Below are 22,176 nucleotides of genomic sequence, written 5' to 3'. Positions count from 1 at the left end.
GGTCACTTAGTCCAGGTTGATGTTATGAATTTACACCCCCAGTTACTTGTTGAGGCCTTTGAAGAATGGGCTCTTGACTTTGTGGAACCAATTACTTTGGGATCAAAAAAGAAAAGGTATATTCTAGTTTGTATTGATTATGTAACTAAGTGGTAGAAGCTAAAGCAATTTCTCATGCTACTTGTTATTACTTAGAGAAAACCCTGGCTGCAGGAAAAACTCTAAGGTAACCTGTAACTAATATTTTGAATTGAAAGTTATCCCTTTTAATTTGAAGGGGGTTCCCTTTTATAACTCAGTCAAATCTAACTGGTTATGTACTCAACACATCGACTAGATCTGATTGGTTTTAAAAAACATTGATATGGAAAGGCCATGAAAAAACATTGGGCACGGAGTCCACTTGAAAACAAATTACTACTTACATAGTATATGAAAAAACTACAAAGACAAGGTAGCAACAACTTTCTTAGACAATTTCTCATTTAACTGTGATAGAAGCAGATAGAGATAAACACTAAAAACATAGCAACTAGTGAATTATGTTAAAGATATTTAAGCTAAAAACATATAACACTTTGGAAATGGTAAATCTGAGCGGACAAGCATAATTTAGTCTTAATAACTTGATTTCCAAAATGTAGAAGACATATGGATAAGATTACGAAACATAAGAGATGAAAAACACTAGGAGACATACAGGAAACCCATTACATAAGAATCTATGTAAATATGAGCAAATAACGCTGAATTGATATCCAAATGTATACATTGTACGAAAGGTTTTGTTTAAAATTCCAACCCTTTCTCAATCTTTAAAAATTTCCTTTATAGAACATATCATAACCTACAACATTTTTTTATATCAAAACTTTAATCACAAAGTCTAAAAATAGAAATGTATATCTCAAATACATGCATTTACAACTTTTTAATCCTATCTGTATCTACATCATAAAAAATTTCTATAAATCGGGATAAAAACATGGACCAAAATGTTGACTGATCGTTTGCCTCCTTTGCTGGAAATTTTTCTTTTTCACCCCTTCAAAGATGGTCTTTTGCTGAACAGTTCCTCCTTTTGGGCTTCCTTTCTTGAAATCATTGACAATCTCGTTGTCACCCTTTTGTAGCTGGAATCCATTCTCCCATAATTCTAAACAAATTTGCGATAATGTTGTTAGAGGTGTTGCTATTCTCCCATAATTCTTAACAAACTTGCGATAATACCCTGTCAACCCGAGAAATCCTCGCATATGCTTTATGGATGTGGGGATTTTCCATTCCTTAATGGCTTTAATTTTGCTAGGGTCTACCTTAACTCCTTCATGAGATACAATATGACCCAGATATTCCACCTCTTGGACTCCAAAGAAACATTTGGATCTTTTTTGCATATAATTGTTTCTCCTCCAATAGTTGTAGCACCCTGTCAACATGTTTAACATGATCCTTCCAAGACTTGCTATAGATTAGTATATCATCAAAAAATACTAACACAAATTTTCTAAGGAATGGTTTGAAAATTGAATTCATCAAACCTTGAAATGTTGAAGGTGCATTGGTAAGGCCAAAAGGCATGACCAAAAATTCATAATGAGCCTCATGAGTTCTAAGTGCTGTTTTCGGAATGTCTTCAATCTTCATTTTGATTCGATGATATCATGAACGAAGATCCAACTTGGTGAAGTAAATTGATCCATGCAATTCATCTAGTAATTCATCAATGACAGGAATGGGAAACTTATCTTTAATAATGAGCTTGTTGAGCTCCCTATAATCCGGACACATGTGCCATGATCCATCCTTCTTGTGCACCAATACTACTGGAGTAGAGAAAGAACTTTGACTCGGTTGAATTATACCAGCCTCTAGCATTTCTGCAACCATACGTTCAATTTCACTCTTTGGGCATAGGGATATCTGTACGGCCTGATGTTTGGAGGAACACTTCCTGGAATCAGATGAATAGCATGATCATGATCACGCATAGGTGGGAGACCATTGGGAGTCTCAAATACCTTGGAATGATTTTCCAGGACTTTTTGGAGATCTGGAGAAATAGATGAATTCGATGTGGAAACATTTAAAGAACATAATTGTGCAATTACACCTCTTTGTTCCTTTTTTAGAAGCTTTGTCATACCATTAGAGCTGATTATCTTTCCTGGTTTCCCTGCAATACCCCTTAATTCAACTTCCTTTCCTTCTGCAGAAAATTTGATGAAAAGTTCTTGAAAATTAAAAGCTATTGTACCTAGGGATTGTAGCCATTGGACTCCTAGTACAACATTAGCACCTCCCATTGGAATGGAAAGCATTGGGCTAGTCAATACATATTCTCCCATGGATAGCTTGATATTATGGCACTTTCCAGAGAAATTTATTGTTCCTCCATTTGCAATCATCACTTGACACTCTGGTGCTGGATATAGGAAGCAATTCAATTCTTTTGCTACCTTACAATGAATAAAATTATGGGTGCTTCCTGAATCAATCAACACTATTACCTTTTTCTTCTTGATTTGTCCTTCTATCTTGATGGTTTGAGGAGTGGTAATTCCAGCCAATGCATTACAAGATATGGTCGGATTCATTTCTTCTTTATCTAGTCTTTGTTCTTGGAGTATATCCTCTTCTTTTGACAATTCTTGCTCCTTTTCTTCTTCCTCTTCACAATCTATGTAGAATAATTTCTTCTCAGCACACTTATGACCTTTAGTGTATTTTCTATCACAACTGTAACAAAGCCCTTTTGCTATTTTTTCTGCCAATTGTTGTGGTGTCAACCTTATAGGTTGTGGAAGACTAAGGGCAACAACACTTCCGTCTTTATAGTTGTGAGTGGTATGCTTCCTGGTTACCATAATTTTGTTTTCCATTTTTCTTGCTAACCTGAATGCCTTCTCTAATGAATCAGGTTCCCAAAGGCGAACATCATGTTGGATATTATCCTTTAAAGACCCTATGAACACATCAATCCTATGCTCCTCTGGAATATCTTTTACCCTTATGTTCAATTTTTGGAACTCCTCAATGTGCTCCATTATTGAACCCTTTTGTTTGAGACTTATCAATTGACTAAAAAAAGTGTTGCTTTTTGTATCCTCATAATGTGCTATCAATTCTTCTGTAAAAATTGCCCAAGTGATAAATTGTTTACGAGAGCAAAGCCATTGATACCATACAAACTGATTTGGTTCCAAATATAAAGTTGCAATACGTACCTTTTGTGTGTTTTGCACATTATTGAGATCGAAAAATTGCTCCATCTGTAATATCCATGTTGCGGGATCCTTGCCATCAAACTTCCTCATATCGATTTTTGGAATATGGCGGGTCTTCGATCCCACATTAGAGTCTATGATATCATGATTAACATTTCTTTTGTTGGCATCATGAGTTTCCTGTACTACCTTTTCACCATTAGTAAGTATTTCTTGTAGAAAATTTGTCAAATCTGTCTTCAAATCTGCCATGCCTGTCTTCAAATTTGTGTTCAAATCTATCTTCAAATTGTCCATCTTAGCTTCCATGCCATTCATCTTAGCTTCCACGCCATTTATCTTGGCTTTTGTTAACTTTTGTGAGCGTGACATTTGTTTCACTTGTTCTTGTAATTTTGATATATCATGTAGCATTTCTTCCTCTTCTTCATGAGTCATGCTAGAGCTTTCAGGTTCCTTACTAGGTGTTTGCATTTTATTTCCTCGGGGCATCAGTTACCGATAATAATGCTCTACTAGCCCTTTGAATTCCTTCAAAATAAATTTTCAAACCAATCTTAAGCAAAAATTTAAAAGAATCTACACACCTTTTTTTCACTTTGTAGGAGCTCAATATTTCCTCTGATGTATCTCTGTACTTTCAGAACATCTAGTTCTGAAATTGCGACATGTGGTAGCCCTCTATGTACTCTTTTCAATGCCACCAGTTTGATCCAAATTGGATTCTCGAAGGAAGAGTTATGTGAAATCTCCCACAGTGACCTGGTTATAGACTAGTTCAGTAGAGCGGACTTGTACAACGTGCCACGAGTCACTGTTTCGACCTTTAGCTCTGAAAAATATATAGAAGAAACTACAGTCCGTTCTTTTTTTGCACCTTCTTACGAAATTTCAATCCAATACTCAAAGAAAAAGTTATGACGATTTTTCCTAGGTCACCTGTTTGGAATGTAATTCAGGAGTCTGCAAAAAGACAAACTTCCTCAGATCATATCTCCTCAAATATAGCGCAAAAGGCTATGAAATTTGGACCCAAGATTTAGCGTGATGTCATCTCAAATGGGTTTTTTTTTCAACTTCTGAAACGTCACAGAAAAAAAGTTATAGCGAAAATGCCACGATGACCTGTTTGGAGCAGCGAAACCCTAGAATCCAAAGCTCTGATACCAAATGTTATGAAACCAGCTCAAGAAAAGATAGAAAAGATAGATCAACGCCTTAGAATTCAGCCTCTTCGAGGGGGAAACCTCCTTTACATTACATAAATGAACAATTCTTGGATGATTCAAATGACAAAACCTCCTTTCTATATATAGGAGTCTAAGGGGTCACAATATAACCTAGCCGACCTAACAATAATAATATAAAGCCACAAAAATAACAATAGAGGGATTCTATGGGGCACAGTAATAACAATATGGGGACAATAGGGGCACAACAATATTAATAAGGGGTATAACTACAATAGTAATGGGGTAATCACTAGTATTATAGGGACCCAACATTATGAGTTAATAATTAGTGAATTAATTAATAATTAATTCACATCACTCATCACTAGTGTATTCTGCAGTTAGAATAAATACAACTAGTTTAACCAAGTCAAACTGAACACAACTCCATCAACTCCTCAATCAACTCCACCAAAACTCAACCACTTGAGTTCTAACTGAAGTCCACCATGCAATAGTTCAACTGACTCATAAGAAAAGCGTATTTCCTTCTGACAACTGCATGTGCCACATCTGTAGCTCAAACTGAAGTGCTCCAAGAGGATAAGATAATGTTTATAGTCCAAATATTATTATGAGCTAATAATATTCGACTGTTCTATTTTTAGCTTGGCAGTCTAAAAATAGACTCCGCCCATATGTCTAAAAATAGAATTCCATCTATTTTTACCAACTTGACCAATCATCCACAAATAGCATCCTGCAACTCATAGACCATGATCCATATGTCTAAAAATAGACATAGTCTAAAAATAGACTTTGCGCCAAAAATAGCCTCCGGGCCCACTTAGTGAAGGCGACTTCTTTTCACTAAGCTCCATCATCTTGTTGCATTCTCAACACTCCCTCTCAACAAGATATGGATTATCATCAACCCCTATCTTGCCTCGGTGGTATTCGAATTTGCTCCTGGTGAGCGCCTTCGTCAAGATATCAGCATCCTGATCCTCCGTTGGAATGTATGAAAGTAATATGATTCTCCGCTGCACACAATCTCTGATATGATGGTACCTGATGTCAATGTGCTTGGATCTATCATGAAATACTGGATTAGCCAAGAGTTTAATGCAAATCTCGTTATCACAATAAATCACTGTAGGCTCCAAGTATGAACCGAGCAACCCAACCAGGATCTTCCTCATCCATATAGCCTTGCATGCAGCCAAACTTGCTGCCATATACTCGGGTTCTGCTGAACTGAGTGCCACGGATCTCTGCTTCCTGCTGTACCAAGAAACTGCTGTCGAACCGATACTGAAGACCCCTCCAGATGTGCTCTTTCTGTCCGTTGGGCTCCCTACCCAATCTGCATCTGTGAAGCCACATAGATTCACCTCATCCTCCTGTTTGTACCACAATCCATATCCCGATGTGCCTCTGGGATAATGCAATACATGCTTGCCTACCTTCCAGAAGAGCTTGGTTGGCTTAACCATAGCTTGTGAAAGCTGGTTAACAACATAGCATATATCTGGTCGTGTATTGACTAGATACATAAGCGACCCCACCAACTGTCAATAAACAGTGGCATCCACTACTTCTGCTGAAGTAGCATCCTCCTTCCTCCAACCTCCAGGAAGAGGAGTATCAACAGGCTTGCAGCCATGCATGTTGAACTTCTCCAGTATCTCCCGAGCATACATACTCTGAGAAACAAATAGTCCATCACTGTGCTGCCAAATTTCCAATCCCAGTAAATAATGAAGGAGGCCCAAGTCCTTCATCTCAAACTCCTTAGCAAGATCATCCTTGCATGAAAGTATCAACAGCTCATCACCTGTCAGAATCAAATCATCTACATAAAGTACAATGATAAGCAACTTACCCTCCACCACAATTTGGTATAGGTTGCGATTCGCCTCACTCTTGGAGAATCCAAGTTCGGTGAAATAACTGTCTATCCATGTGTACCAAGCACGTGGTGCTTGTTTCAACCCATACAATGCTCTCTTGAGCCTGCACACATGCGACTCGCTGCTGAAGATCTCAAAACCTTCGGGCTGCTCTATGTACACCTCCTCCTCAATGACTCCGTTGAGGAATGCAGTCTTCACATCCATCTGATGAATGTGCCACCCCATCTGCGCTGAGAGAGTAAGAATCGTCCGTATGGAAGAATACTTTGCGACAAGTGCAAAGGTCTCCTCATAATTGATCCCCTCTATCTGTGAAAAGCCTTGGGCAACAAATCTTGCCTTATACTTTTCCACACTCCCGTCAGCTGCCTGCTTCACTTTGTAGATCCATCTCGAACCCATCACTGATTTCCCTTCCGGTCTTGGGACAATCTCCCATGCACTGTTTCTAACAATCGAATCATACTCTTCCACCATGGCATCTATCCATGCAGGATCCTCCACAGATTCCTCAAAAGAGGATGGCTCAGTCACAACACATTTTCTCGCAAGAGCCATGTATCCAGTGTACCGATCAGGTGACTATCTCTGTCTACGTTGAGCTGTAGGTGGTCCTACAACCTTCTCTGCATCTTGAGCCAGTTGCTCAGCTTCTGTAATGCGCTTTCGCCCTCTAATTGTTGGGACTGCATGAGTGGTATCTTCCACTCCATGAACTTCATCCTGTGGCTGATCCACGTCCCGAAGCTCATCCTTAGGAACTAATAGCTCCTCATCTGCATGCAAGTGTGGCTCCCTCTCAAGCGAACACTTCATGCCTTTCTCCTCCTGAAATTTGATATCCTGTCGCACAACAGTCTTGCGACTGTCTGGAAAATACACACGAGAGTTGTGGGGCGTATCAGTGTACCCCAAAAATATCCCAACCTCTGCGGTCGGCTCCAGCTTCTTCATGGCATCCTTCATCACATGCATGTAGACATTAGAACCAAAAATCCGCAAATGAGAAATATCAGGCCTCTTACCAGAATAAGCCTCCTCGGGCGTACTCATGCCAAGTGTCCTGTGAGGACAACGGTTCTGCACATATACTGCAGTATTGCATGCTTCCGCCCACAAGTGAAGGGGTAGGCCCTGATCACGCAACATCGCCCGTGCAGCACCCACGATCGTTCTGTTCTTCTGCTCAGCAACCCCGTTCTGCTGTGGGTTATGGGGAGCTATGAGCTCTCTTCGAATCCCTTCTGCACTGCAGAAGTCCTTGAAATTGCCAGAGATGAATTCACCACCATTGTTGCTCCTAAGAGCCTTCACCTTCTTCCTCGACTCCTTCTCGACCAGTGCTTTGAACTCACAGAACTTTGAGTATGTCTCGCTCTTCTTCTGCATGAAGAAGATCCAACACTTTCGAGAGAAATCATCAACAAAGATTACATAGTACTTGTGCTTTGCTGTCAAAGCTACTGAGAAAGGTCCACACACGTCTATGTGAATTCTCTCAAGGATCGTCATGGCATGACTATCCTTCTCGTGAAAGGTGGCTTTCACAATTTTTCCCAAAGTACACCCCTTGCACTGATCTGACTATGCAAGAGTGCCTTTAGGAAGCCCAGTAGTAATCTGCTGCAGTATCTTCAAGGCTCCATGGTGAAGGTGGCCCAATCTCCTGTGCCACAGCTCGCCATCATCCCGGCTCACCAATCCTTTTGCCTTGCATGCCATTACTGTGCAGCCATCTACATGTAACTGATAAAGGTTCCTGACTCAAAACCTTATCTTCCGGGTTTCTCCAGTTGTTTTACTGCGTAGGAAAGCCTTTCCCTCACTAAAAAAAACATCATATCCCTTGTCTTCTAACATCGCCATAGAGATAAGATTCTTCTTCAATCCTAGAACATGCATCACTTCCTTCAATACGAAGGGTTTACCAGACTCCCTCTCAAAGGAAATGGTACCAATACCGGTCGCACTGTATCTACCATCGTCACCCATCTCGATGTGCACTCCAAGATCTTTCTCCTCCAGATCAGAAAACAAATCTCGATCTCCTGTCATGTGAAAAGACGCACCACTTTCCAAGAACCATACCGATCCCATCACACTTGATACCAAGCATGCGATCAATAAAAAATCAAGCTCAAAATTCGAGGCTAAGGCCTCTCCTGCTGCAGATCAAACAACTTGCTTATTTTTCTTCTTCTGCAGACAATTTGTGGCATAATGTTTGTGTTGGTGACAGTGAAAGCGCTTCACCTTGGACATGTCCTGCTTCTTGCCTTTCGCACCGGAATGAGAAGCTTTCTTGTTCTTCCCCTTCTTTTCTTTGGTAGCCAAAGCGCAATTGTCTTCATCAGGTGCCTTTGATGAAGATCCGTCCCTGGTATTCCGCCTGATCTCCTCCTGCACAAGATTTGACCAAAGTCTCTCCCATCCCGGCAATTTCTCCCGACCATTGACAGAGTCCTGATAGGAATGCCAACTCTTCGGAAGACCAAGGAGAGCCAAGCTCACCAAGTCCTCATCATCGACAGTCCACCCCACACTTCCCAGCTCATCCCTGCACTGGGTGAACTTCGTGAGATACTTGGGCATACTGTCTCCCTTCTCGCACTTAATGTTTCTGAGTTTATCCTTGAGGACCAACTTCCTCTGGTCACTCTTGCTTTGGAATAGATCTGTCAACGCTTTCCACATCAAGTATGGAGAAGCCTTTCCATGCAGGCGGGACAAAATGTGATCCTTCATGCCCTCCAACAGAATCCTACGACACTTTGCTGTCTTCTTTTGCCAAGCCTCAACTTGAGCAGTATCAGTAGGCTTTGGAACCTCAGCCTCTATGAACTCCTTTAGCCCATTGTCATCTAACACCGCCTCCATCCCGTCTTTCCATGTAATATAATTCAAGCTGCCCTCAAGAGCATACTCCAATCGCAATCCGTTGAAAGACATTTCAACTTTGACACTAAGAAAACACTGTTGCAAATTCGAATTCCACCAGCTCAATCCTGCATGAGAATAGATGAGAATGGCTGAAGAAAACTCGTATTTCCTTGGCTGAACCATGCAATCCTCATTGGCAATACTCAATCCATTGATTGTGCAAATCTCATGCACAACTATAGTCACAACTGATAGCAATCTCAACCTCTAACACCTGTCTCCACTGAACTGTCCATGCACTGAGTTAATTGATGTATTCTTTAGTTGCTTTATGAGTTAATAATTAGTGAATTAATTAATAATTAATTCACTTCACTCATCACTAGTGTATTCTGCAGTTAGACTAAATACAACTAGTTTAACCAAGTCAAACTAAACACAACTCCATCAACTCCTCAATCAACTCCACCAAAACTCAACCACTTGAGTTCTAACTAAAGTCCACCATGCAATAGCTCAACTGACTCATAAGAAAAGCGTATTTCCTTTTGACAGCTGCATGTGCCACATCTGTAGCTCAAACTGAAGTGCTCCAAGAGGATAAGATAATGTTTATAGTCCAAATATTATTATGAGCTAATAATATTCGACTGTTCTATTTTTAGCCTGGCAGTCTAAAAATAGACTCCGCCCATATGTCTAAAAATAGAAGTCCATCTATTTTTACCAACATGACCAATCATCCACAAATAGCATCTTGTAACTCATAGACCATGATCCATATGTCTAAAAATAGACTTTGCGCCAAAAATAGCCTGCGGGCCCACTTAGTGAAGGCGACTTCTTTTCACTAAGCTCCATCATCTTGTTGCATTCTCAACATTTTATTAGACTCTTGTGGTAGATAAAGTGAGAGGATGCATCTGTTCTAGCTCAGACTCTAGCAGACATGTGCTTTAAGCTTTCCAATAGAAAATAAGAAGCGTTGATTCTCAATTGACCTGCCAAATGAGAAATAAAAATGATGCAGGTTGACACGATTGTAACGCCCTTCATAGGTAAAGTAGGGCTAGGTGATTCACAACCAACAATGCCATTCATCGTTTAACCACGACCTCTACACCCTAATCTTGAATTCACTTCTTTAAATTCATACTTCAATAAGAAAGGTACATCAACACCTGTTAAGACATGGATTCTCAAGGCTCTCTCTCCATCTGTGGGCAGACCTGTAACATCAACAATCAATTCCTCTATCACATGAAAGGAAAGTTCCCCAAAAACAACTTGCTGGTCATCGAAACCTTGAGCAAATGCTTTGGCCACTTCGTCATGAAAATCTGTACACCGCTTGAAAAATTCCTCCCACCCTACTTCCTGAAATCGTTTTTGGATTTCAGGGTAGATTTCAAGAAGATTAGGCACCTTAGGTTCACTCCTATTTAACTTTATGCTTTTTCCCATTTCCCTTCATAGCCAAATGAACACACAAAAGGGATCGTGATTTGATCCTTAATTTCTGGTGAGCACTCAACAAACTGTCTTAATTTAGCATAAGATAACGACATTAAATAATAAGTGATACGGGTAAATATATATATGAGGTAACTCATTTGAAAATGTGTCAAGCCATGCATTATGATAACAAACTGACAACAGATTAGATAAAATTTTATCACGTGATCATGAAATTTTAAACCCACATACCTCTTGGTGGCGGAAACGATCCATTCATCACGTGATCTCACCATCAAAATCATTAGAGCGTGTTTGAGTAATCATTTCTCCTTCGTTGACGTGGATTATGTCAGCGCAATATAAGAAAAAAAATGAATCCCCTTTTTTTGGGTGCTGATAGCCTGATTGTCAATGTCATTTCCTTTTTTCATTTTCAAACACATGATAACATTGACACTCCCGTTGTCAGCACATTTTTAAACTTTCAAAACTTCAATAACTTTGATACTCCCATTATCAACGCTTTTCCTTGTTTATTACAAATTTATCGCTGACACTCCTATTGTCAGCATTTTAAAAATAATTTATAGAGTAAAAAATGTGATAACTACTAAAATAATTAGTTGTAGATTTTTTATTTGAGGACATATTTACATGTTTTGGTGTGCCTAGATAAATTGTTATAGATAAGAGGATGCAATTTACCTCCGGGCTTGTGAATTCCATCACTCAATATTATAAAATCAGGCACTAGAAATCCTCACCTTATCATCCATAGACCAATGGTCAAGTGGAGTCCACTAACAAGGTTCTTGGATTTATTTTTTCCAAGACCGTACAAATGCATCATAAAAATTGGGCAAACCAATTTTTAGAGACTTTGTGGGCACATAGGATTACATGGAAGAACACTACCAGGCATACATCATATGATTTGGTGTATGGAAGGAAAGTCGTCTTTCCTATTGAATTCTAGGCGAAAACTTTTAGAACTACAGTTCGATTGGATTTAGAGCTTTTCGAGGCACAACAATAGAGGATTCTACAATTTAAAGAATTATATGAGAAAAGGATGGATGTTGTTCAATAAATCATTCTCATCAGCAACAAAGAAGTAAGTGGCACAATAGAAATATTAAAAAGAAGCATTTCAAACCAGGTGATTGGGCTCTCCTTTTCGATTATAATTCAAGAAGTTTAAAGGAAAGTTCCATACTCATTGGTTGGGTCCATATGAGGTTGTGGATGTCTTTGAAAATGGAGCTATGAATATCAAGACTATTGATGAGCAGGGTACCTCCTTGTTTGTTAATGGGAACATAATTAAACCATATCAACAACCTGCTACCATAGAGGAGTTTATTCAACGAGTATTGTAGCAACATGAGTTGGAGATGGTAGGAAAGGAGAACCTCTAGCCTACTAAAAATTATTCCTTTGATTATTAAAATAAATAAAAAATTATAAAAAGAAAAAAATTAAAGAGGAAAACAAGGTTCAGTTGTGAAAACCAACTTGCTAGCACAATTGGACAGGAGGTTTGCTTGAAAACTAGGCAATTGGCGTGCAAATTCTCCCTCAATGATCTAATAAAATGGAGGTGCTGACATTTAAGAAATTGGTTTGTTTCCAAAAAGAAGTAGCAATTTTGTGTTCATTCTTAGTAGAAGCAAAAAATATCCATGAAATACCTCCTTGTTACAAAGCTTTTGGTAGCCATTATGCCAATTTTTAATACAGTTAGCACAATACCCTCCATTGTAGTTACTTCAATCAACATTGCCACCTTTATCATCAACAACTTCATCATTGCCACTTTCAGGATGATCATTGTCTTTATTGTTTCCAGTCTGATCATCTCTGCCATTATTATTCTCAACATCATCATTTCCATCGTCATTTCATTTTAATAATTCTCACCATTTTCACTTTCACTACCATCTTCATTTTTACCACCATCACTTCATCATTTTTAGTTTCATCACCTTCAACATCTTCCTTTTTACGTTCAATAGTACCAACAACACTAGAACTTTAGCACTGGCACTTTCAATAGCAGTAACCTCAACATCAGCAAGGAACTTATGACAACAAGAATAATGTTTTTTACATATGAAGATTTCATATATTGTCTCTTAGCATATTTATTCTATTTTCATTATTTTTCTGTTGTATCTTGAAGGAACTAGTGTGAAGTTATCCAACTTGAATTTCTCATAATTGTTCAAGAACATAAGTGGTAGCTATGGCAATTTTTTTTAACTCCAGGTTTGTATGCATTGATCCATATCGAGGTCGCAAGACTTCCTGTAGGTGTTCAATTAGTCAAAATTTGAAAATTTGGAATGAATAAATATCATGAAACATATCTTGTTCTTTATTTTCTTCAATATATTTAATGATAAAATAAACCTAGGTATCCCTTGTCAAATTAATTTCTACAATGGTCCAAGTCAAAGGTGCTCTCCTTGTTTCAACTTACAATTTTTCTTTAGTGTGGTATGGCACTTGTATGGTGATACATAGAGTTTGGTACAAAGTCTTGCAAAGAATATCAGGTGCAAGGTAATTGAGGTAACACCCATAATTATATAATCTTTACAATGCATTTTGAACTTAGAAAATTTTCAGTAATATTAAACCTTAACCCTAATATATCTAAATATGTTTATATGTGTGGTATTTTCCTTCTTGTTGTTGTAATTTTTGGAGTGAGTACTTGATTCTCATGAACATGGCATTCCCTCATCCTTCCTTTTGAATTATAGCCTAATTCTCTCGATTATCTTATATTATTATTAGTCGATATTTGCTTATACTCTGTCATCATAATAACACTCCATTTTTAGGTATTTGCCCAAATATTACACTGATCTCAATCTTATTTTACTCCACTTCCTATTACATATTGTCACTCTTCACATTATCCTATTCCCATAACTAGCTTATATTCCTAATCCTAAATCCTATACTCCCTACCCTAATTGGCAACAAAAGATTTGACAAATCGAACCCCTGACATCGTATCAATGGGAAAATTGAGGCTTTTCAGATATAAGCCTTGGTTTTTGGTAGAATTAGAGGACTCCCCTTATTTTAACACCACTAATATGTTATTGGAAGATGTTGGATCAATCCCCTTCCTAAAGAGATTTCAAGGTTATGACAATGCAATTGCTATGGCCTTAGTTGAAAGGTTTGATGGTAGGGTGGCTCATATTGGTAACGTAGTAATGGCAGTGATAGAGGACTATGTGGCCTAGGCCACATGCCTTCCACGAAAATGGGAAGAGTGGTTCAAGAATAAGAAAATTGAGCAGGGGGTGTGGAGTATATTTATCATCACATTTGAGCTCAAATCTGATTAGAAGAAGGGAGTACTGTGACACTATATTGTGGAGAAATGCATAATTTTCTTTATGTTCTATAGAAGCTTATCACATGTGAGGAACAATATGCCATCACTTTTATTAACAAATCATGGTTTTAATGCATTTTGAATCAAATGAGTTCATCAATTTTCCCTGTTTTCCATGTAAAATTCTGGGGCATATGGCCCAAGGTGTTCATCGGAATCCCATGAGTGCTAAACACAAGTTGTACCATTATGACCTTATAAAATTGTTAATCAATAAAGAATTGAAGAAAAGGGAAAACACATGGAAATTTATGTGAGAAAATCAATTTGGTAACACTTGTGAAATTCCTAAGACAATTTCAAAGAAGAAGGGAATTGGAGAAACCCCTACAAAAAACTAACAAGAGCCCGTGCATTGTGATGGCCACGGATAAGAAAATGTTGTGGTAGATGGAGACTGGGAATTGGGTTCTATAGGAATAAAGGGAAAGTGTCAAGATATTAATGTTTTGTCCCAATAAGGAGGTTGATGAGGAGCATGACTAAAAGACAGATTTTTCCCCATCTTCTCTCGAAGCCTACATCACCATTCTCGAATTCCTTGAACAAATTTTCCCTATGATTGATCCACCAGTGGAATCTCCTCCACATTAAATCAATGAAATACTCCACATACATAAGACTTTTTTCTCATACATGTGAAAATTATTTATTGAGAAGCAAATCCATGTTTATGATTATGCCCCCATGGAGAAATCCCCATACTTCAACAAAGTTTCCCCAAACCTTACAATCATTAACCAATACCATGTTCAATAGAAAAAGCCTGTAGCTGAGAAGGCAAAGGTGAGGTCATCGATATATGAAGCTACTACCTCTATAGACCCACTTGTTTAGGATTTCGAGTGTGCATCCAATTTCCATGAACCTTTATATTGTGAATCTCGAGCCAAAAAGTTAAAAGAGAAAATTAAAAATATTAAGAAGTTGAACCAAAATATTAGGGAATATAAGATTCTTGATAGGAATGTTAAGAATTAAAATGCCACATTAAAGGCCAGGAATGAAGAACTAAAAGAATAAATTGAAAAGATTTCTGAGGAGAATAAGAAGCACTCTAAAATGGCTAGGAAGTGGCACAAACATAATTCCTATTTACAGTTTCATAACAAAAATTTTAAGAGGAAATTAAAAATATGTAGAAGATGAACATGGAAGTGTGAATATCAATATTGGGAATTCATTGATACAAAGATCCAATTTTGTCAAGTTTTTGCATCCTTGTATAGAATCATCCAAGGAGATTCAATGGTATAGTGCACGACTGTCCTTCTTTTGTGCGAGAACACACAAAGTCTTAGGGTTGGGGGAGGTGTTTGGGTTAGAAATTGAGGAACTTTTTGTTGCCAAAATAAAATTTTTGACCCCCCTCCAAACGCTAATTTTGCATTCTTATAGTCCTCTTTTGCATACAACAATGGATTACCATGCTAAAATAAGAAAACTAGAGGTTTATGAGGTAAATTTCTAATTTATGTCGCAAAATATACATAGTGGATGGATTGTTAAAGCTTAATTATTATTCTAGGGTTTATTGATAAAGGTTTTGAAGGTCTTGCAACCCTTGAAATGTCTTGCAACCAAAATATAAATGGGCTTATGTACATAGCCTCCAATGGAAAAGCAACACATGGGTCCCTTGGAGCACAAGATTAATACACTACATCGCTCATCAAATTGGAACATTCGTCAAACATCACGTGCCTAATAAATTTCCTCATTTGTTAGTTTGTTCAGTATCAAAACCGAAACTTAAGGATCTCTTGGTTGAGTTTTCAACCAAAACACACTAGTTCACTCTTGTTATAGAGAGCCTTGCTATTACTTCTGATTCGAGATTGGGAGATCGTTCATATATCTCACACTTTTTCTTAGAATAGGATTCAAGCATGGATAATTTTAGCACTATTATGAACTATATCTTTTATAAATTTGTAACGTTGAATCTGAGTCATGTTAGCGGTGGGATCATTAGGTTTTTTTTTCTATGTTTGTGTTACTGCTCACTAGTGAGACCATTAGGTTGGACCTTTATGTACTAATTCTATCTATAATTGTAGAGTTTCTAATATCAATGCTTATGCTCAAGTTTTCTCATCTACTGTGTTAGGTTTCACTGTGATTTAGTTATCTCAAAGAGGCAACATCACTGGTTGGGTTGGCCCCACCAAACCAGCGTGTTTCCCTCTTGTATTTCTCTTGATTTAATGCTTAGTTCACGTATGTGTTTTGGATCTTGTAACTAGTGCTTTGTTTCAAGTAGGATGTAAGTAGGTAAGCAACATAAGCAGGTCAACCAAGGAAGATCGAACATCAGTCAACATCATAATTTGAAGTTTCATAATCAATTCATCCCAACTGCAACCCATCGCTAGCACAGTCAGCCTAATCCTAGTAAGGAGTATTGGAAAAAATAAATTTAAGCAGGCCCAATGCGACCTTCCCTTTGCATAAGAGTTTAAATTAAATTGTTGATATTTTATGAAAGTGAATTCCTTATGGTTTATGATTGATTTCAAATAAATGTGTTTTGTTTATTAATTTTAGAGGTAAATTAATTAAGTTGGGCATAGCAAATACTGAATCGACATCAATCTTGTTGATTCTTGGTGTCTTTATGAGTGTCATCTGAGATGTTGAAATGAATGTGCTTGGGTTAATTCATCACCTGCTTGGAATCCTCAATTGTGTTGTTGTTGGATCCAATGAGTGTATGCACATGAATCAAAGGTGATGTTGTACATGTTGTGTTGTTGTTCGACACATTTTTTTAATGTATATTCATTTTTTCATCAACGTGGCTCTTCTCAAAAGTATGCATAATGAGTACTTGTTGGATGTGTAATTTAATTCCACATACAACGAGTGCCTAAACTAGAAATTTGAGTAAACTTATAAGGAGATAAGCTAAAAATACAATTAAAAAAAAGTGGGTTTTCTTCTTTTCCCTCCAAAATATTTACATGTACCTCTTTTTAATTTAAAGGATTTTGATTGGTTTACATATTATGACTTGGAAATTACATGAAAATTTCTTCGAAAATTTTAGTCTAAAATTTCCTATAATGTATGTCCTATCTTAGAGAAATATCCAAGCATCCCAAACAAGGTCTTTTGTGAATTTTGTGGGTCACCAACTCATCACATAGATTAGTGTAGAGCTTTGGATTCTCTCGCTGACTAGCGAGATTATTCTGCCATTAGAATAAATGAAACTCCTTAAGGGTGAGGAGGTGGAGGAACAAGCGGGGTAGGACTGGAGGAAGAAGTCCCATTCACTGCTATAATTGTGACCAATAGGGGCATGTTGCCCGTGACTGTCCGCTACCCAGAAGGCCTTGGTGTTCCGTTGTCGCTGCGACAAATAGCCTCCAAATTTTTTCCTACACTTAAATTTTAGACCCTATTGTGGATCTTGCGCTCGACCTTTCCATAGTCACTTCTAGCTCTGTTAAGTCTTTGAGCTCCCTTTTGGATTGTAAGTGTTGAAGTCACCTGCTTGCACATGCTAAGCCCATAATGAATTCATGAGCACACTCCTACACACAAGTTTGAATAAGCCTAACAACGTATATCAAGGTAGTACTTGCGCTATGTAAAATCCATGTTGATAGTCACTGCGCACTGACATTGATAGTTTCTCATGTATAGCTACGTTTGTGCTTCTATTTTAGTGAGTTTTTCAAACTCTCCCTTATGCGCACCCTTACTTTCACAAGTGTCGTTTTCATGCTTTTGACTATCACTTTTTCTTTCTCTCACTCTAATTAGTGTCATTTTCATGTTATCTTCACTCTAATATGTGTTTCATTCACTATCATTCACATTTCACAAGTGTCATTCACACTTTTCTTATCATATCACAAGTGTGGTCTTTTGGCCTGGGAACTATCACTTATCGCGTAAAGTGGCGTTTTGGCTTGTTTTGAGGGGAAATATCTCTGATAATGAGTTGTTCTTATATTGTAGACATGTTTCACACACATTCCCAAATTTTCAAGCACTGTCACACAAGTGTCGCCGCTTTCATTGCAAAGTGTATCTTTTGTGTCGCACTAGGTAGGAGCTGTCGCAAAGTTGTTGCTTTGAGGAAGGTATGATGTTCATATGTTTTGAGTGTTCCTTGTTGTGTCTAAAAGTGGTCTAAGTGTGTGATCATGCTCAGAGTATCTCTCTTGCTTATCTTCATCTCATTGATCCAACACTTAGTGTAATTGGGAAAACTGCCCGACCGAGCCACTCAACCTCATTTTGCCCAACCTAAGCTATGCATTGCACAATCATAGTGCTCAAGCTCAGCCTCTAACCTCCAAAACTGCACAATATCTCACTCTTGCCTAGTTAGAACTACACATTACACAGTATCAAGGTTCAGGCCTCATCCTTTAGCTCCTAAACTACGTAATTGCGCTGTCACCCAACCTCATCTTCCTTCTAAAACTACCCATTTCGCTGAATCAGTGCCCAACCCCTTAGTCTAGCTCACCGAGCTCCCAAATTGCACAATATTCTTCCTCAATCCATCCTGAACTACACATTGCATAGTCTCAAGGCTCAAACCTGACCCTTGACTACATGAGTTACGCAGTTGTCCAGTTACTAAGCCTCTCCCTCATCTTGTCACCTTGTTCCAACTCAGTTAGTGGATCATCATGCAACATCTTAGACCATTGGTTTATCAGACTGATGTGATCTTTCCATGAGTGAATTGAAGATGCAGGTACTCTCTCATACCATGAAAATATGATGATGAAGGAGATGGAGAAGGAGGCCATGCCAGAAGACACTTTATTAGCTGCAAATACAAGCTGATCAATCAAGAGAAAGAAAAGGGACATGAAATTGAGATAGCAGTTGGAGATCAAGTTCCACTAAAGATTCCTCATCTCTAAGCCATTTTGAGGACAAAAAAGAAGATCATGATCCATATTTTAGAAGGAAGAATGCAAGAATCATCAAATAATGGCTTGAAATTTCCATGTCATCATGCAAGTCCATGTCATCAGTGTCATGTCATGAGTCATCATGTGCCACATCATTTTTTGGAATATGTAATTCAATATTGGAGAAATATAATGTAAAGTGGAAGTCCAAGAGTCATTCATGTAATGTGAAAAGTCATGTAGGAAGTCAAAAGGTCATAGAGAAGTCAAACAATCATGAGGGTATCCCAAGAGTCACAAGGGAGGTGAAGGATCACCCCATTTGTTATGTAGACACCCTCATGTTACAAGAAAAAGGACATTTCACCTTGGCTCCTCCCGCAAGGCATTAGAGAGATAAAATAGTTCTTTTGGGGAGAAAGTAGTGGCTCCAACGCTCCACCATTGGAGCTAGTGGTGTTCATTGTATACATGTGTCCAAGAAATTTTACTTAATATATGAAGCTTGATGTTAAACACGTTCTTCATGCATGGATTATGAATATTTGTAAGATTGTTCTGTGAATGTTTGTAATTCATGTTTACTTTCACCTCTACTAAATTAGTTAAAATATTTCGGTTATTTTAGTCTTATCATATTGAGAATGTGTTGTAATGGTTGTTATGATTATCGTGTCTTTGTGGACTAATCTGTTGGATGTTAGACATATTCTTCTTGTTTGTATTGGTTACAATGACCATCGCATCTTTGTGGACTATTCCGCTGGATGTTAGACAAATTCTTCCTATTCGTGTGTGTTTCTACCAGAGCTGTACTATTACCTCTCTCTTAAAGACTTACTTTTGTTCTCCTATGTAGTAGAAGAACCTTGACACAATCACAATTGAACACTCACCAGACACATTCACTTCCTTTTCGAAGGCACACATGCATTCCTCTCTCTTGCTAATAACTAAAGCCAAGGAAAATATATAAGAATACATGGCAAATGGGATGATACTCCAGATGGGGCTCCTATTCCAAATGGTGTGAGGTCTAATTGGGACTTCACATCAGGGACACCCCCTTTGTTGACGAATTTCCATCACCTTCAACATGTTCCCAGTGTAGAGTCAACACACATGCAACAAAGGACTGCACCAAATTGATCGCTAGGTGGGAGGAGTGAAATCTGAAGAGAGGAGCAAATTTAATCAATGCAGAGCCTGGAGAACTTGAGCCAATCCCTAGGTATAATATCAATATAGTCACTGGAGGAGGAAATATGATAGGAGCAGACTCAGGTATCCTTGAGAAACTAGCGGTGATCAGACCTACATAGCCCAATAGGTCCTAAAACTCTTTGTAGCAGAAGGAATATTATAGGGATGCGACAAAATTTTTCATGTAGCTAGCACCGAACCTTAAGCCTCAATCAGAACGACCAGATAAATTAAGGTTAGGGAGCTCGGGGCCCTCACAATACATGTCCCAGCCTGTGCTAGAATGGTTTAGGCTATTCTTACAAATTTTGGGCATTGAGTAGGTGTTGTTAAGGATGAAGAGTTATCGAATGGACTTATCTCTACAAATTTTCCAAAAAGGAACTCTAGACGAGCTCATAGAATAAGAGGAGGTATGGAAGGGAATTTAGGGTTGATGCTCAGATTGACAAAACAAGGACTTCCTGAAGTGTTGTGGGTATATAAATTCATGTATACCTTGGGAACGTTTCCGTAGGCTTGGTATGTAATGTAGCAAATGAGGAGGCAAACAATTGCGTGGGAACTAATGATAGCCAAATTTTCTAGTGATTTCTCTTTTTCAGATGAAGATGATGAGATTGTGGGAGCTTTGAAAGTGATCAAGAGGATTTCGTTCCCTATATGAATGCTTGTGGAGGATGATATTGGACAATAGATTCCTGATCATATCTATGAATAAGGGTTTCATGAGGTGATCACTTGTTAGAAGGTAAATAGGGACTCTAATGAAGATGAATTGGAGGTATTGAGGTACCTAGCTGATGAGCCTTGGTATTGTACCAATGGTGTTGCAACTTCCAAGGGCTTATCAACTTTAATTATCAACCTAGGGTTTGTACAAACTTAGAGTGATAATGCTATATGCACAGTAGCTTAGGCTCTACTCATGTCACTCTTATTCATGAAATCAGACCAAGGTACTCAAACACCATTCCTCCAACTAATTGTAGCGAACACTTCTTATGAAAGCATAAATGGATGTGATTCTACTACCAAGGTGAAAATGCATATCATCAAATGTAAATTCTAATTGAAATTGCATAAGAGAAACTATGTTAATTTAGTGGTAGAAATAAATCATACTACTCTGCTTACCATTCATCAAATGTAAATGATAATTGAAATTGCATAAAGAAAAAAACTAATCTATTTGTAGAAATAACTCATGCTACTCTACTTGCACAGTTGATTCAAATCAATAACCTACCTTGCATGCATCATTTATCTACTCACACTTGCTTGAAATTGAGAAATCACATCTTTAACATGCCTATGAAGAAAAAATGCTAAATCTAACTCTGTTTTGCTATCTGATGGTTGTAGTGATGGAAGGATGAGGTTGGAGTGGTCCTAAGGTATTCCATAATCATCAAATCATAGTGTGGGGGATATTATTCAACTTAACTAGGCCAGAGTCCAAGTTTGGAGCAAAACTGGTTGAAGAAATCAAAGCTACATGGTTGCTACAGGAGGTCTTGTATTGCTACAGGAGGTCCTGTATTGCTATAGGAGGCCCTATTTTGCTATAGGAGGAGGATCCAAGATATTTTGAGGATATAAATGGGGTATTGAAGGTAGGGGAAGGTGGGTGAAGATAGAAGGAGGTGAATTAAGGGTGTGGGAGCCCCTTACCCAATCTTAGTACCCATCAGAGGTCTATCTTGCACCAAAGTTGTTGCCCACGGTGTCCTTCATTTTCCTTAACAGATTGAATTTAGCGACAATTTTTAAGCGAGGTGAGGTACTTAAGAGGAAGATGGAAATATCTAGGTGGATGTGGAAAGGTGTGCCCACCCCTGCAGATTAACACATTCCCTACAACTAACCAGATACATGCATCAACTTACCAATAATGCAGTGAGACAAATTATCATGTAAAATATGAGTTGAATTTGATTAAGATATACTCTATCCCATAAAACTATTATAATCACTCAATATAATGACAGTGACTCCTAAATTGTAGAGAATAAGCAG

The sequence above is a fragment of the Pinus tabuliformis genome, chromosome 4_1 (genome assembly GCF_031772625.1).
Source record: "Pinus tabuliformis cultivar Carrire ecotype Pingquan chromosome 4_1, CPIR1, whole genome shotgun sequence".
Lineage (NCBI taxonomy): Eukaryota > Viridiplantae > Streptophyta > Pinopsida > Pinales > Pinaceae > Pinus > Pinus tabuliformis.
This window is presented reverse-complemented; position numbering follows the sequence as displayed.